The following is a 16,876-nucleotide window of genomic DNA, read 5'->3' as shown; positions in this document are numbered from 1 at the left end:
CCTTGGATCCTGAGAAGCTAGCAGCTGGAGCCTCCCCTTAGGACTCATTTTGCTGTGATCAGTGCCTGACCTGGGAGGGGAAGCTGGGTCTTAAACCCAGGTACTGATTTTGACAAGCTCTACTGGAGTTTTTTTGACAAGACCAATGTACTACTCCACTCATAACGCAACCATCTAGGAAGGATCCCAAATGAAACAGTAATGTTGTTTTTCCTCCCTCAGATTTCCACTGTGTGGTTTAGGAAAGGAAGGAAGAGGAAGGGTCTGAATTCTGTAGTAGTCATTTTCTGTCGGCAGTAGAGATGGCACACTGAATTATTTTAGATACAAAAACAGCTTCTTGCCTGCTCTTGCATGTACTGCAAATTCCCTTACTTACAATAAGTCACATTTCTGTTATTTTACTGTGAAATTCAGTTGATCAGCAAGCTCCCAGAAGCAAGCTCCCAACTATAATTTAATTAAAAGGGCAGTAGCTAAGTTTCACCATATGCAACTGCCAGATGCAATCACTGCAGTTCAAGTCTAAAGGCAATGTTACTGCATGTACTGGAGCGTGGTTTTATAAGTGATGAAAGCTGTCACTTATGTCACAGACACTGCTGTAATGCATTATGATATTACAGTTTCAGCAGAACCAAAAAATATTAATAATACATTTTGTGAAAGCATCTACAGGCTGCAAGTTTGAAAACACATATGGAGTTGCAAGAAAGTGCATGGCACTTGGAACATTGTATGCAGAATGGGAGTTGAGATACTGCATTAAACTGCACACTGCATCTGGCATTACACAAGCTCTCAGAGCCAGTATCAGACCTTCAGGAGTTGGAGGACAGAAGGACACAGCTAATTAGGGATAAACAGAACAGGGGCCCTTCAATATCCATAAAGTCATTGGAACGGTGAGTATCACACCAAAAGTACCTTAAAATTGTTTCTCTTTGGAGGAAACTTTCTGAATCCATTTCAGAAGCTTACCAACCGAGGAAAAGTTCATGAAATTCTTAAATGCATTTTAATAAAGAGCTATTGCCTTTAAATCACCTCAAAATAGCTAAATAGACAAGGCATATACTCATTGTGAGACCATTTCAGAAGTTCAATGTATTGAAGCATTAACTTCTGCTTGATTCGGCTTCCTTCAACTGGAATTCAGACAAAAAAGATCAGGTTATGGATACAACTAAATCAAGAAAATGAAGAAGGTTAATTAAAATGTATCAGGATTTCAGAAGGAGTAGTCTATCACTTCATGAACTGAATGCAAGTCAGACACACAAAACAGCTTTCTAATCTACAAAACAATATTGGCTTCAGACTTGCAATCAACATTGAGCTCCATTTACATTTAGGTAATGTCACTATTGCAAAGAGAGTTATTATTCACTTGTTACACTACTTAGATCAGAATTAAATTTCTCATGGCACACAAATAAGACACACAGATTGCTTTAGAAAAATATAACAGCTAACCCTAGCCTTAAAGTAGATGCTAACACCCAATTAATTAAGTGGCAAATCATCTTTGTAACGATAATTTACAGTGCACAGGTATCGCTTCACCTCGTGGTCCATTCCCAGGCACAAGCCAACAGCAGCCACAGCCATGGGTGAGCTTTCAGCCAGCTGCAATTCCTCCTGGAAGCAGCTGCACACACCAGACAGGCCCTCGGGACAGCCCTGGCCCTGACAGCCAGCAGCAGCAGGGCATTAAATGCCAGCCCACAACAGCTCAGGAGCATGCCACCAAGGCCAGGCCAGCAGCAGCCTGCTGGTAGAGGCTGCACAAGACCTCCAAAAGGTTTCCAAGCAAAGGACTGCTTGGAAACCAGCTGAAAGAGCTGTTTTGGCAAGCATGCCAGGCCTGACCACAGAGCCACCATTGATACAAAACCAAAGTGAACACAGTTGTAAAGCTGGTCTCACACCAAAACTGAGACAATGACAAGAAAAAAATGTATTAGTGTTTACTTCTGAACCAGCAGAATTGAATCAATGAACAACATTTAACACTAATGCTATTCAAGATTCCCCACTTGGAGTATTTAACATCAGAACATCTGTTACAAAATAAAGACTTCTAAAACCAGAATCATCTCGATGCAAACTTCAGGCAGCAAGAAGATGTTCCACCCCAGACTTTGTACAACAGGAAACTCCAAACTAGGCTTTTTGATGTGAAGGGTGCTGATCACTGAACTTCCCAAAGAAAAGAGAAACATAAAGACCTGCAGAAAAATTAAAAACAAAAACAAGAAACAAAACTTTCCTCCTACCCTAAGGCCAATACCATTTTGTATCTCTCAAGCTTCAGCATCATTGCTGTGCTAGTTGTTCCCACATATTTTCAAAAGTTTCACTTTCCTGTTTTATCTCTGTGATTTCTTCAGCGTCAAACCTCCAAGTTTATCCCCTTCTATTTGAGGGATAAATACATCAAGGTATTGATCTGCAAACATGGAAAGAAGGAAAGCATCTGGAGCTTTGAAGCTCTCTGGACCATGGTTATAGAAACCAATGCAGACAACTGTTCAACTTACAGTACCTGGACAAGGAGTGGACAGAACTATGACTAAAATCCTCACATTTTCTTCCACATCATTCAGTTCCTTTCTCCCTCTCATTTCTCTGCATCCACAAAGTTGCCACCTTAGAAAAATGAAATAGTAACCTCATACTATTCAAACTGGGTGAAAAGGCAAGGTATGAAGTCAAGAAACAAATTCAGCAATGTGTTATTTGAATTGTTCAGAAGGTATTTGGAACAGCAGCACTTCCAAAGGATAAACTGCAAAGTGGGAAGTGGAATGAAAGCCATGGAAGAAAAAATCCCTGCTTTCTGTGGAAGATTTCTATAGAGGAAAAATACCTGTGTAGGCATCTTGTCCCCAATAGATGATGTGTACCAAAGAAATACAAATTCTTCAGTTATAGGAAAAAATAAGTCTCATTTTACTTAAAGATACAAAGAAACTACTCACACTTTTGTTCCAACAGTTTTGTTTATCCTGGCCTTGGAGACCTACAGCTGTCAATAAATCCCTTTTGGCTCACCATGGGCAAAACAGCTCAGTTTAGAGTCCAGTATTCAAGCTGTGTCTGGAAGGTGGAATTTGGCCTTGAAGATCACTGTGCAAGCCTCATTGGCTTGTGTTTATGAGAACTGATGCTGCTCCAAGTATCCTCTCCATGATAAGCCACTTAAAGACCACATGTAGGGAGCTGAATTTGTTTTAATCTTGCTTACTCTCCCACACAGAAGCCTGTATCATGTTAGATCTGAAAGTAAATGCTGAAGTAACTCGTATGACCAAAAGCAAATGTGGAACACTTGTGTTGTTCACTGGCTCACACCTATACAGTCTCCCTGGGGCAATATGAACATATGCGGGGCAGGTTTCACCCAGATCTACGTATTTAAGATCGTAAAAGTTCATAACTGGAGAGCTCCAATCCATTACAAGAAGCAACCGACACATTTCCAACACCTACATTCAGTGAAGAGTCAGGGTTGAACCTCAGTCCCCCTCACCAAAAATATGACTACTTGTTTTCCAGTAAGTCGTAGGTGTTTCCTTTAAGCTTTCCTATGGCAAGTTAATATTAATTCTGCCCTTTGATAGAATATAATGCTAGCCCCGTATTTTGTATTAGAGACTATGATTCATGCGCGTCTGGTATTTTACATTGGTGGGTAAGACACACACCCTTCCGAAAAATTAGGTTAATCATCTTAATTAGCTTGGCTTTGAAAAATAAACAGGCTAACCCAAATTCTTGTGACTGTATATACGATTCCAATTTTCAAGCGCACCACAGGTTATTTGGTCAAGTCTAAATGAAGACATTAAATAGGTGAGGTGGACAGCTGTACCTCAGAGCAAGGGATTTTGACCCCACTCTGTGCCACCCAGGTCCATTAGCACACAAGAGATATTTTAATTTTCAAATCAATACATCTCAGCAGCAGACTCATTAGCCAACAATCAGCAAGAACACCTTGCCTCATACAGACCTCCTGCAGTTAGTGCAGCTGTTGCAAAGCACTGCCCAGAGCACGCAGACTTTTTAGTTACTCACTGCAGAACAGTTATTCTGGTGGTTCCAAGTATACCCTAAAGTGTAAATGGGCAAAAGCTCACCTCCAATCATACAAAGAAGCTGTTAACTCTTGAAGAAACACATCTTGAACCCTTGAAGAAGCACACCTTGTAGGTTCTATACTCCAGCCATCTCCATCATATGAAGTTCATCACCTTGATGCACTACATGTTTTAAATTATGGCTATTGGAGGGAGAAAATCAGGCATGGTAGTGGAATTAAAAGCAGAAGCATTACTTACAATATGAAGTTATCCACCTGATGTTAATTTCAAGCTTATTTCTCCTTTGTTCAGTAAGGAAACAGGACTATAAAAGCTCCAAATGAAGAACCATGCTCAAAGACTTGCTTTAAGCAGTAAGCTGCCTGCATACAGGTGGAAGCAATTTATCAGCATCAAGAGTCCAATCCTGTTTGACATTCAATGGCAGGCACTTCTGCATGGCTTAAAAAGTAAATGGTAATCAGCTGAGACATCAGCTTGGTGCTTGTTTCCATAAAAATATAGAGAAGCCAAGTGCAAACATCAAACCTTGAACAGGACACCTTTTCCAGCTCCCAGTCTGCACTGACCTACCATATTAACAATAGAATAAAAACTCACCCCATGCTTTCTTCTAACACTAAATTTAAAAAGCTAGCCTTTAAACAAGCCAATCTTTGTTACGCACGGAGTTGCAGTATTTCCATGTTTACTGTAGCTACCAAATACGTTAATGATGTCAGGCAAACACGCACTTGGCTAGGTAAGACTTATGTCTCTATCCAGAAATTAATAGCCTTACATTTGTCTCCCGTGATTCACTGGGTTTCAGGAATTGTTGCCATGTAATAGGAGGGGCAAAGAAAGGCCTAGTAAAATAATGGATTAAGAAAACTAAGTATAGCAAGACTTGAAAACAGGTTTATCAGAGCTCTAATTGCAAGCCTGAATGGTCACAGTTGATCCCTAACCTCAAACACCATCTGAACTCCCACTCTGAGGCTGCATTAGAAAAAAATATCTTTAGTGTGGCCTTATTAAACATCTTTATGGTTCTTTTCATTTAACATGCTTATATAAAGCTTTTACTTGATCTTGTGTCTTTTCCAGCTTAAATGGTTCTATGATTCAGGCCACAACATTACAAAGTTAGACCATTAACTACCTCAAAGTCCTCAGGTTGCACAGTTTTGCTGAAGTCTCATCACTGCCTTTTTGCTGAACTGTTTCAGGAAGGGAACAGGACAGGACCCACATTAACCTGCTATTTGTCAGCTCACCAACCCCTCTAACAATTGCTCTGCACTCCTGGGCGAAGCAAGCTTACTATTAACTTCTTTTAACGCTGTCCTGATCAAACCGTAGATGTCTCAGTGTATGCCTTCTGGTGTTGCTAATGAATCAGAGGGCTAGATGGTTACTGTGAAATATTACCTTGTATTCTGAAATAGTACTTTTCAAAAACCAGGAGAATTTTTTATGCCTAAGTAATTTACTCCTGAGCTTGGCTGTGACTCCAGCCCAGCTATGAATTCTATAAGGCAGGTGCTTATTTCTGTAATTGGAATAACAATGATGCCAGTTGAGGTAGCCAAATATCAAAGTAATGTGGATTTAAAAGCTCAAAGTCTGCCAGTTTGGGGTTGTTTTATTACATCTTCTTGTTTGATATCAAAAAGGGAAGAAGGTGGAAAAGAGCAATCAAAACACTATTCCGACTCCATGCACACAGTAAATGGGATAAGAACAACCCCAAATTGCAGTAACCAAATGCCAGGTTTGAGTGAATAGTTCACAAAAGACAATGAAGCTCTGGAACAGACCATATGGGGGAGGCTCTAGATCTATCCAACATCCCATAGAGTAATTTAAGAAAGTGAGGCAAGCACGTCAGGAGTCAAGGAATGGTTGACTGGAAAGACAGATGAACTGGATGAGTGAGTTTTGAAGTTCTTCATATACAAGCATACATTTCCACCATTCTCACACTGACATACGTCTCCTCATACGCATTGACTTCAGGGCCTTTTACAGCCTAAATGATTCCATGGAAGGTGAAAGCCAAGAAGGGTCTATTGCAAACTCTTGGTTCAATGCTTATGCAACTCTTTGGCAAGGCAAGCATGAAAGGTTCCAACCTCAGGTCGGAGTTTCATATGAAAACAGGGACTATGGCCATGTTGCAAGTTATATGGCTGGCTTATAAAACCCATTAAGAACCAAGTTTTGTTCACTACGCATCTTCACTGCTATTTAAAAGGCATGAAAAAAAATAATTCTTTGAACTATTACAAAATATTGAGCTACTCGATTTGAATGTGTTGGGTTTCTCAATCCATAGGGGAAGAAGTTAATGACAGAGCCCAATTGTGCATTTATTGTCCCAGCACCAAGTCACTCACTGTATGTCCAGAAGAAACATTGACAGAGCTCATCTCGCTTTACAGAAGATGCAGTTATCACTTCTAAATAACTGAGCAATTAACAATATGCTGCTTCACATGTTATGAAATTGAACCAAAGTGGCAAAATGGTTGAATTTAGCTCAAATGCCAGCTTATTGTGAACATGGCCTCTTTTTGTTCCTACATACAATGTCAGCACTCAGGGCTGGAGATCAGAGAGCAGCACACCAGAGTGCAGCTGAGAACAGGAGCAGCCAAGCACAAGAGAAAGCAAGCCTCTAATTGTCTAAATAAGAGAAATATTCCAGGAAAAAGGACTATTCCTAATCAGCAGATAAGCAATTCTGAGAAAATCAGCCTTTGACACACCTGTTTCCAGTAACATAAAGAAGGACAAATTCTGACCAGCTACCAGAGCTTCACTGGACTTTAAGTGAGCAACAGCAATTAATTTCAGCTAAATAATCTGGTACATTCTTCAACAGATTTAATAAATATGGACTCAATTCAACTGTCAATATCCAAGAGATGTTATCAGTGATGAACTGAGCCCACAGGCAGAACTGTGCCAACTGAAAGGTAGTTTTGCCCAGACAGAAAAAGTACTTTGCATATTTCAAGATCCTATCAGCTGATCTATGCAGAACTAGTGTCCAGACAAATCTGCCACGCATGAGTGGGAACAGTCTGCAGTTACAGCTGAACTCTGGAATACCAGAATTAACTAACAAGATACTTAATTTTTTTATTTATTCTATTAAATATAACATAGTGAACTTATTGGTTAGCTATATTTAGAATACAATTACTAACAATTAACTATTTGCACATAGACAAGCAGCTAAGACAACAATTTTTTCCCCTATAATATCCAGGGAAAGTTTTAGAAGGTCTGAATAGATTGGACTTTATTAGCTGGAGGGTGACTTGCGAAGTATCATAGCAAGAATCTATTTGTAATTCATTAATATAATTACATAATTCAATTCGTATTCAGAGTTCTCCAAAATTTCCTAGTTCAAGTCCTTAGATTATTCATCTGGACCCCAAAACCCACACAGCAAGAATACAAGGATGTATGTGAAAAAATTTCTCTACTTACCATGATTTTTATTTTCAACCATTCCCTTACAACAGGAGTAAGGAAACTGTTCTGAAGGAAATGAAAGCAGAACTACCAGTCACTTAATTACAAGTATTTTTTTTTTTAATGGAAAGTCAAATTATTGAGAGAACAGTAACAATCTCTCAGAAGGGTGCAGTAAAATTATTTCACCCAAGCCACTCCCACACACCAGGTCCTTTTCTCCCCCTCCTACTTCCCCATCCACCCTTTATATTTTGAGTAGCTAACTGAAGAACAACCAGAATTGTACTGTTCAAACTTGCATAATTGAGCTTAGAAAAAGATTCAACATGGAATTTTCTAGCATGCCTATGAACCACTAAAAAGCAGAAGGCTTTAGCTAACAAGTCACTTCTGGATTTTGAAAGTTTCAACCTTAGCAGACAAGCTACAATAAAAATACAGCATTCTGGAAAACAAGTATTAAGTTAAAAAAAGGCAGTGAAGGGAGAATACATGGTGTTAGAGTTAAAATGTAGGCAGGAGGGAATAAGAAAAGGAATTGAAGTTAGAATCCTAGAATTAAGATTAAAAGCAAAATAGGTGGAAAAACCAACAATAGTATGGGTCAGTTATGGTACTGAATTATAGACTATATTCAGACCTAATCTAACATCACATTTAGGGATCAGATAGCTGTTACTAAACAGTACAGAAACAGGCTCTAGAAGAGAAACAAATGTTATTGTGCCCACCTCCCTGAAAAATAAAGGGTCTATTTGGGAAGTATGCATGCATTCAAGCCTCCTATCAGTTCACAGCATTCTGTTTATGTAATGAAAAATAGAATTTGATGATACAGGAGTCACATAGATCTAAAATTGACATTTTATGTAAGAGACCAGCCAATAAAAGAAAAACACTGAAGCCTCCTTAATCAGTAATACAAAAACTTCTACGGCTTGGTGCTTTCACCAAGATAGCCCAATACTTTTGTTATAGGTTACTAATATTGTGCTTCTGAACCATTACTGAAATACCATCAAGCTGCTGGCTCCCACTGTGATACTGACCTAGCCACGTCTTCCTTGTTTTGAAGGCAGAAACTGATCACAAATTGGTACATACAGCTGTAGGCTAGTAAAACCCTAACATTTCCATCAGGGAATGGAAGGGATTCCTTTGAAGCCAACAATTTGTAGCTTTTCTTGACACACAAAAATGGTTATAGCAGAATTTAACTTTTATGAGAATTTTGATTTGTGTGATAATTATCCTCAGGTTCAAGTCTTCCAACCAAATATACATGTCTGTCTTCGACGTGCTTACCTCCACACAGAAGCATGTTGTCACCTCATCAGGTAATCACTTCCACCATGCCAGGATATAGGAAGGTCTAAATACCAGCTAGCACAGTATATGTTAGTTCTTGTAATCCCCGTTCGCATGACCAGATCTAACATGATTTCTGAGAAGTATTTTTATCACATAAGGCTACTGCTGCCTGGTATCATCACCATGTCAGGCCCTTTTGTTAGAAACCTCCAAGAACAGTGGTTCATCCAATATTCACACACAAGCTTAGCCCAAGGTTAGATTCTGCTTTAGAGGCTACAGCCCAGTACTACTCAGGCCAGGAAACATTCTAAACCAAATTAAAAAAATATACCAACAAGAAAAATAAGCGATTTCCCTAAGCATTTCCATGGCTTGCATAAAGACGTCAATTACCATAGCTTGTCTTCTAAATTAATGATTCACAGTGATGGATTATTCATGCAAGTCGGCCAGCTGAACATTATACTTTCTCCCCAGAGTCAAAGTATAACATGTCTTAATTAACTATGTTTTGTATAAGCTAGAAGACAGTCAGAAACATTTTTCATTAATGTAGTCAACCAGGTAAAATGTAAGAAAATAAAACGAGTGGCAGTTGAACAAAAAGTCTCCAGTAGTCCCCATAATTCACAACTGAAGTGAACTGGATAGAGCACATTGCTTCAACTAAGCTCTGTAAAGTAGTTCCAAAGTGCTGTTTAGTTGAACAAACAGACTTCAGATTTACTCCATTTAAGCATGAAAGATGGGAATTTCATGTTAATGGTGGCTGCTGTACACACAGCCTTGCAGAACTTCAAGGATGGAACAATTTGTTTCAGAATGGTATCAAGTATTTTCGCACCATTGAACAAGATTCCACTCAACACTGAGTTTTTCTACAAGTGAATGATGCATCATCACCTTTAACATTTTCTAAATGAATGCTGTATTCTAATGACTTCCTTGAACATACATAACATTATCCAGTGTCATGAATAGGCTTATGTAACAGGTCAGGACAGTGCAAAGCACCTGCAATTCAAACAATACCTAGGTCTTACAACTCAGCTTTCAGACAGCATTATTCAACTGCTGTACTGAAAGACTCACAAATTAAAAATGGAAAGTCTAAGAACAAATGGTATCATTTGTCATAAAGTAACATGAATGATCTAGTATCTCAAGATCTATTGCAAGATGATCTAGGAAGGCAAAGACAACCATGCCTGATGAGTCATGGCCACCTAGTTGCTTACCCAGCTTATGTATAACACATTAAGGTTGTTCAAGGTATTAAACCCATCCTAATTGACCTATACCTTTTTAAAGCTAATACCCAGATGCCTGACAATCATTATTGGATTTTACTTTGAGAAAAGCCTGGTTTCATTTTACGCTGGAGAAATACAGGTTAAGTATAGATTAAGTTACTTGTTTTCAGATCTTAGTAGCAGACAAAGGAGTTTCTTCTTCTTTAGAACTAGGCTATCAATTGTAATAAGTAATTAAATAATAACTCATGGGTAGGATAGTTACAAGATTATTTCAATTAATAAGAAACTCATTTAGGAAGGGATGGTAAATATCAATTCAATTCATTTCTACCAACGCTGACATGACATACAGTGGGAACACAAATAACACATATATCTTCCTCTTCAGGGCTTTCACTGCAGGTAAAGATGATACCATCTTAGATAGACTTAGCTCCTTGCAACATTCTTGTGTGCAGATTTGAACTTATATTGATTGCTTTTCCTTTTAAATAGGAAAATATGATAGAGTTCTTGTTGGGAAATACGTTCTTATCACATCAAGAATTTATTTTCTCTGTGAGTGGGCTTGTCCTCTCAAAATTGGTATTTTGCTGTCACTTCATATATGAAGATGTGGTATTAGTCCCCATCAAACCTGTAAATGATATCATGATATTGTATGTACATTTTCCTCCCTTCACACATGAAAAGTTACCAATGGCATTTTGATTCATGCATTTCATCCCCTCAAAATAATCTACTTAGAGTCAATTTGTTTGACTCAATCTCCTGGATAACCTCTGTGTCTGCCCTGCTGCTCGGTATCCTCCATAATACATTTCTGCTTGCTTGTTTTTCTGATGCTTGTTTTTCTTCTCAGCATCTCCTCATAAAGCTAGTATTCTGCTTCCTTCAGTATTTCAACACATGTACTACAGGGAGAGCAGATGGAAATTGCCAGCTACAGATGATGCTGAGTAGCTTCTGTGCAAGTGGAGACTCCAAACGTTTCCAAATCCACATGTTATTTGTGCTACCATGACATTTTCTGTGCCTCGGAGACGTTGTGGAGGACTAATCAAAGGCTCTCCTACAGGAGACTGAGCACAAGCACGGTTACAGCATGCAGTGGCCACACCGGTGACAGAAATGAGGAGCTGCATGCAGACATGAATGGCACCTGACTTCAGAGCCTGTCCCCAGGAGGAAGAACAAGCAAAGCCACAGCTGCAAAGCACCACGAGCGTTGTTTCAGGCTGCTTATTCCTTCAGACATCATTCTTCTGTTAGGAGTGTTACCTCATGCCTCACTGAATTTCCAATAGGTATTTAGGGATGCTCTTTACACACCTGTCAGTTGAGGGGCAGGGGGAGTATGTAGAGAAGTTATTCATCAGTCACTCTCCTGTTTCTGACTAAAACACATTTTAAAACACTTCTCCCATACAAAGTTCATCGGGGGTTATATTTCAAAGACTATTATTTGCTGTTTGGACTGGTAGCAAACAAATTCCTCCTGTTTACTCTGAAAGAAAACCAGTCAACATTACTGCAGGATGCAAGCAAGATCACAGCAGTGAAAGACCAAAGCAGTGCTGAGCAAAGCTCTGCATCTCCTGTTTATATCGTAAGTGCAAGATGGGTTGGTTGTTCTTTTACAACTGCCTTCACAGATTCTCATGCACAACCATCCTGTTATTCTTAACTCAACTGGGATACCTCCAGTAATAAGTTCTCTGGATAGAGAGAAATGGGGGAACAGAACGAATTCTGCAATGGCTAATCACTGCCAGGGAGCCACGGGACAACTTGCTGAAACAAGATCTCATTTTTCACATCAAACCGTGGAATGAGAGGCATATTAAGCATTAAACTAAAAGGCTATTCTGTGATCTTTGACTCAAATGTCAGCTTTGACAAATATTATCTGAATCTTTATTTTAGAAGCACAAAATCAGCTTTTTTTAAAAAAAAAAAAAACTTTACAGGCAGCAGCTGTTTTTATTGCAGCAAAGTTATTGGGAATACTTCAGTAGAGGCTTATAGTCACCATATGTAAATGCACATGCTTTTAGAGGCAAAACAGAATTACTACAGTGTTTTAAAAGTCCATATCCAGTCTAATAAAATACTAGTTTATTCCTTTTTAATACTTGTAAGAATCATTAGACATCTTTTGACTCCCACTAATGACTTTGGTTTTGGCAGACATTACTATTTCCTCCTCCTGCTTTCTGAATAAATCTGAAATTAACAAGTCAATAAACTGATATATTTACAGTAAAAATAACTCTGCTTTCTTATCTTCCTCCCACTTCTCATATTTCTTTTTGCAGATGAAAAGGATACCGTTCACCTGCAGGCTTACACGTACTCAACTCTGTGGGTAGAGACCCAGGCATCTTTCCTTTACATCAAGAGGATCTCAGGTTGAAGACTTGGCATTACAGTAGCTGTTTGTGTTGTCAGAGGTTTAAATATCTTTAAGTTGTTTAGAAACTAGAGCAAATACCTTTTTTTTTTTTTGAAATAGATATCTGAGAAAGAAAACATGAGTTGCTTCAGTGAACTTAAATTGCTATGTGAAGTACCCAATCATTAAATGCTCCAAGAACTGCTTTAATTTAAATGTACAAAGAAAAGCATTCCAAAAGGGCAATTTTAGTGTGCCAATTAAGGAGATATCTTAAATCTTTAAACCTATTTTCTTTCTAGCTATAACTTATATAACTGATATGTACACAGGAAAAACTGGGGCAGTAAACGCTACCTCAGACAGAAATTGCAGTTGCTGAAAAATGGCATTTTGCTCTATTGTCAAGGTGGGACGCAGTCTCCAGTGGCTCAGTGATCATGAGGAATTCAGACAGGCTGTCTTTATGAGAGTACCCATGCTCCTAACACTACCCTGGCATGCCAAGGTCAGTTAAAAATAGCATTTAAAAGTCTGTAAGTCTTTAGCTTACTCCAAACTTCTGCAGGAGAGCCAAGGGCTGGACTGGCATCTGTGCTTTAGAAGTCCTGGATGCAAAATGCAACTGGTGAGCAAGAGTCTGGGCATATTTTACTGCAAAGGCAATTAAAGTGCTTGCTGCGGTGTCTGAGCAAAATTCACAGAATTCAGTGAGAATTCCTGAAGTAAGACAGTCTTAAATACGTTGTTAGAAGAAGTTAGAAAGCAATTGATAGCTCTCCCTTCCCACACAAGAAAAAATAAGCCTATTACATAGAGTATATGAAAGCAGACAAGCACAAGAACTGAAGTCCTTCCAAGGCTTAGAGGGATCACTGTGAGCTAAGCAGCACTCCTGTTTGCTTAGTTCAGAAATCCCACTACACACAGTGCGGTTTCAATTTTGACAGGAGATCTTCCCAGGAGCCAGATGTCCATTAGACCCATCAAGTCATCGTGAGTTTAAATTTCTCAGACATACACAGCACATTAGATACACTTTACATTATTAAGTGATTATTAGTGCAGATGCAATGGTAATGCTGAAGAGCTGCAGGGTTGAAGCACAACCAGATAAACAGAAAGATGCCCTCTGATTAAGAGGCTAGTGATTTGGTTACATCTGAGCACAGCCACATTGCTCAACTTTCTCCTCCTGGCAGGAATATTACTTACTATTAATTCTTCCAGGAAGAATAGTCTCAAGATTTAAGAAAATGTTCCTAAAAAATCATCATAATATTTAAACACTAAGCTAAACCAGAAATCCTCTACAACACAGAAGGTCAAATCTTATTAACCTAAAAGCAAGGCACATATTTAACTCATTAGCTTGTATCAACATAAAATTTTCCTCTTTTTACATCTCATAGCTACAAGCTGCTTTGCAATGACTCTGAAAGACCAAAAGGGATGTGGATAACTCGCGCAGCTTTTATCACATTAGCCACACTCTGCAGTTTTCATAATCATTAGCTTTGAAGTATATTAAACAAAGCAGAATGTGACCTTAGAGTTGATATTTTAATCACACCCCATAAAAACAACTCCTTATCAAACATTTCAGGCCACCAAATGAGATGCTGTCCAGAATTACTCAAGACGTGAAGAGGCAGTAGAGAACACCACTACTGCCCTGCCAGGGAAGCCAGGCAGCAACCTCCCTACCAGGAAGGGCTGTTTTTTAGGGACAAGTCACTAGACAGCTCACAATTCGGGCTTAGTTGAAGAAATAACAAGCAACAGCACACGTATGAGACTAATAGGAGAAATGAAAGCTTACTGAGGCAACGTAGCATAGCTCCATTTATTAACAGAATGCATAGATTATCTCTAAGTTTATATTTAGTGTAGTCTGATTACCAAAATTCCACTAACCTTCTGACATCCAGTTCAGAAGACTAACAGTATTCAAGATACAAATTAAACCCAAGAATTTTAAAAGATGTTTCCAAATTTAAATTAACTACTCTGTTCTTAAGTGTATATGAGCAAAAATAGTTATCGCTAATCACAGTTGACTATGTAGATGTCTTTCCCTACCATCTGTCCATTACACTGACATGTAACCATTAATACCCACAGTATCAACGATACACAGCTATATATACAAATAGAGAGAACTAGGCATTCATTTTTAAAAATATGTTTACATTTTTGATTTGTAAGATTATTTTAATAACAGAATGATGGAGATGACAACAACCTAAATACAGAGCATAGAACAAATGCATCTTGTATCAATTCATATTCAGCCTCTGTTTTACAAAGACACAATAAGTCTTGCCTGCTCAGAACATGGTTTGCCAGAAATTATTTTAAGAGGTACTCAACCACATCAGATGTGTCTTCATAGAAGATGAGCAACAAAATAAATTTGAGTTTGAGAAAAAAAAAGTTAGGTACAGTAGTTGAAAAATAATCTAAAGACCTAGAAGTAGCTAGAACTTGATGTGAGGAATCCTAACCTTATTAAGCTCCAGATAAGCATATAACATTTATCCTGTAGATGCAGGTGTCATCTGAGCAATTACAGCAGCGTAGTAAGTGTAGCAGTGTAGGAGGTCAGACACACTCCTAGAACCCTGTCAGACTGTGTGCATGCCTTCTTATAGAAGAAGAGAGGTTACAAGAGACAGATCTTAAAATTAAGCACCAGAAGCTCCCCACAGCCCCACACTGCAGTAGGAACCAAGTCACGTAACAGGTACATTAATCCCGGGGCAGTTTTGGAAGCAGCTTGATTGAGATGCACTGCTGTAGCTAGAGGGTTCAGACACACAGGGTACTGCACAGCGTCAAAAAGAGGTAAGAAGATGAGAGAACTTTAGGAATACCTTCACACACATGACCAAACCATTCACGGGAAGTGGCTAACAGTGTAACAGAGTCAAAACAAATTTAGAAGCCCAAAATCAGCATGAGAGCATTAACACCTAGGATGGGCAGTCTTGCAGCATCAGTACAAACTCTGCAGCTTGTGTATAAAGCAAACAGCAAACTTAGCTTCAATGCAAACCTGCACCCTGTACTGCCTCATAGTTGCCCTGTACAGTCCTGTAGAGCATCCATAGCTTGAAGTACAAAGCCAACAATCTTTTCTCTCCCCCTTTTCCCTCACCTTCCTGACAGTCACTCCTCACTGAGGTTAGAGTTATAACTGTACTGAAAAATACAAAAGACAAAAATAGCCAAGAATAAAACTGGTCTAAAACCTCAGTGCTGAAAAAGAACATCATAAAGTACCATCAGATAGGATATACTATATCCTATAAATAATACACGTTAGATAGGATATTTCAGGTGTTAGCAGAAGGACTGCAACTTTGTAGCTTTAAAGCATACTAGTTTCACTGAGAAGTGAAAGCACCCCAGGCAGGCAGATGCTGTGACATTTTGGCAAGTCTCCCTCCCCTGAGCAGGGCAGCATCACCTCCTCCTGGGCTGAGGCACTGACCGCATCAGAAACGGTGAGGCGAGGCATCAGGAACCGGAGGCAGCAGGCGACGAACAGCACACACAAACCATGGAAGTTCTGAACAATCCTCCACCAGCACGACAGGCAGAGCGGCTGACACAGGAGCTGACACACACGGACCCCAGCAAAACCAGGCAGGCTGGCGGCGAGGGCAGCGGAGCACCGGCAGCCCGGTGCTGGCTCCCCACAGGGAGCAGGAACACGCGTGGGGTGAGCACGGTGCCAAAATCTCTCCCCTTCGCATCCCAGCGTTACAAGAGGTCGGAGCCCGGCTCGGTGTGCACCGAGCTCCCCCCCCCACACCCGCGGGCTGGCTCCAGGACCCGGAGCCCTGCTCACAGGTACTCGCCCTACACAGAATTGTTAAAAAGTTACAAGGCAACGCACCAAAACCGCGGATACCAACCCAAAACGGAGCCGCACTGCCCAGCCCAGAGCTCGTTGTTAACTCTGACACCTTCCGAGCCCCTCAGCGCCCCCGGGCCGGGCAGAGCCCCTCAGGGGGCACCGTGAGGGCAGCAGCAGGGGCTCCCCTCAGCGCCCCCACCCCACGCTAACCCCACAGCGGCCGCTCCCGGGCGGCTCCCCCCACCTCCCCCAGCCCTACAGGAGCCCCCTCAGCCCAACCCCACTTCGGGGGGCACTCACCAGCCCGCCGCCCTGCCCGCCCGCTGGGTACCGGCGCGAGCCCGCCCAGCAGCACCGCCCCTCACCCGCCGCCCGCGCCCTGCCGCGGGCACTGCCGCTGCCGCCGCCTCCCGCGCCGGGTTATGCCCAGCGCCCCCCCCCCTCCCCGCCCCGCCCCTCGCTC

The 16,876-nt window shown here is 40.4% G+C and overlaps 1 protein-coding gene across 2 annotated transcripts in view; it reads right to left on the bottom strand.

Moving 5' to 3' along the window:
• SERPINI1 (serpin family I member 1) overlaps positions 1 to 16,844 on the bottom strand; it is a 46,566-nt gene extending 29,722 nt beyond the window's left edge. Inside the window, exon 1 of one of the 2 annotated variants that reach the window (XM_027464266.3) lies at positions 16,714 to 16,844. The gene's annotated coding sequence lies outside the window, so the exon portion shown is untranslated. The remainder of the gene's footprint in view (positions 1 to 16,713) is intronic. The other variant, XM_027464267.3, reaches the window with a different exon arrangement.
• Between the last annotated feature and the right edge of the window lie 32 nt (positions 16,845 to 16,876).

Source organism: Anas platyrhynchos, chromosome 9 (assembly GCF_047663525.1).
Source record: "Anas platyrhynchos isolate ZD024472 breed Pekin duck chromosome 9, IASCAAS_PekinDuck_T2T, whole genome shotgun sequence".
Taxonomy (NCBI): Eukaryota; Metazoa; Chordata; class Aves; order Anseriformes; family Anatidae; genus Anas; species Anas platyrhynchos.
Note: the sequence above shows the minus strand (reverse complement) of the source record. Positions and strands in the feature narration are given on the sequence as shown.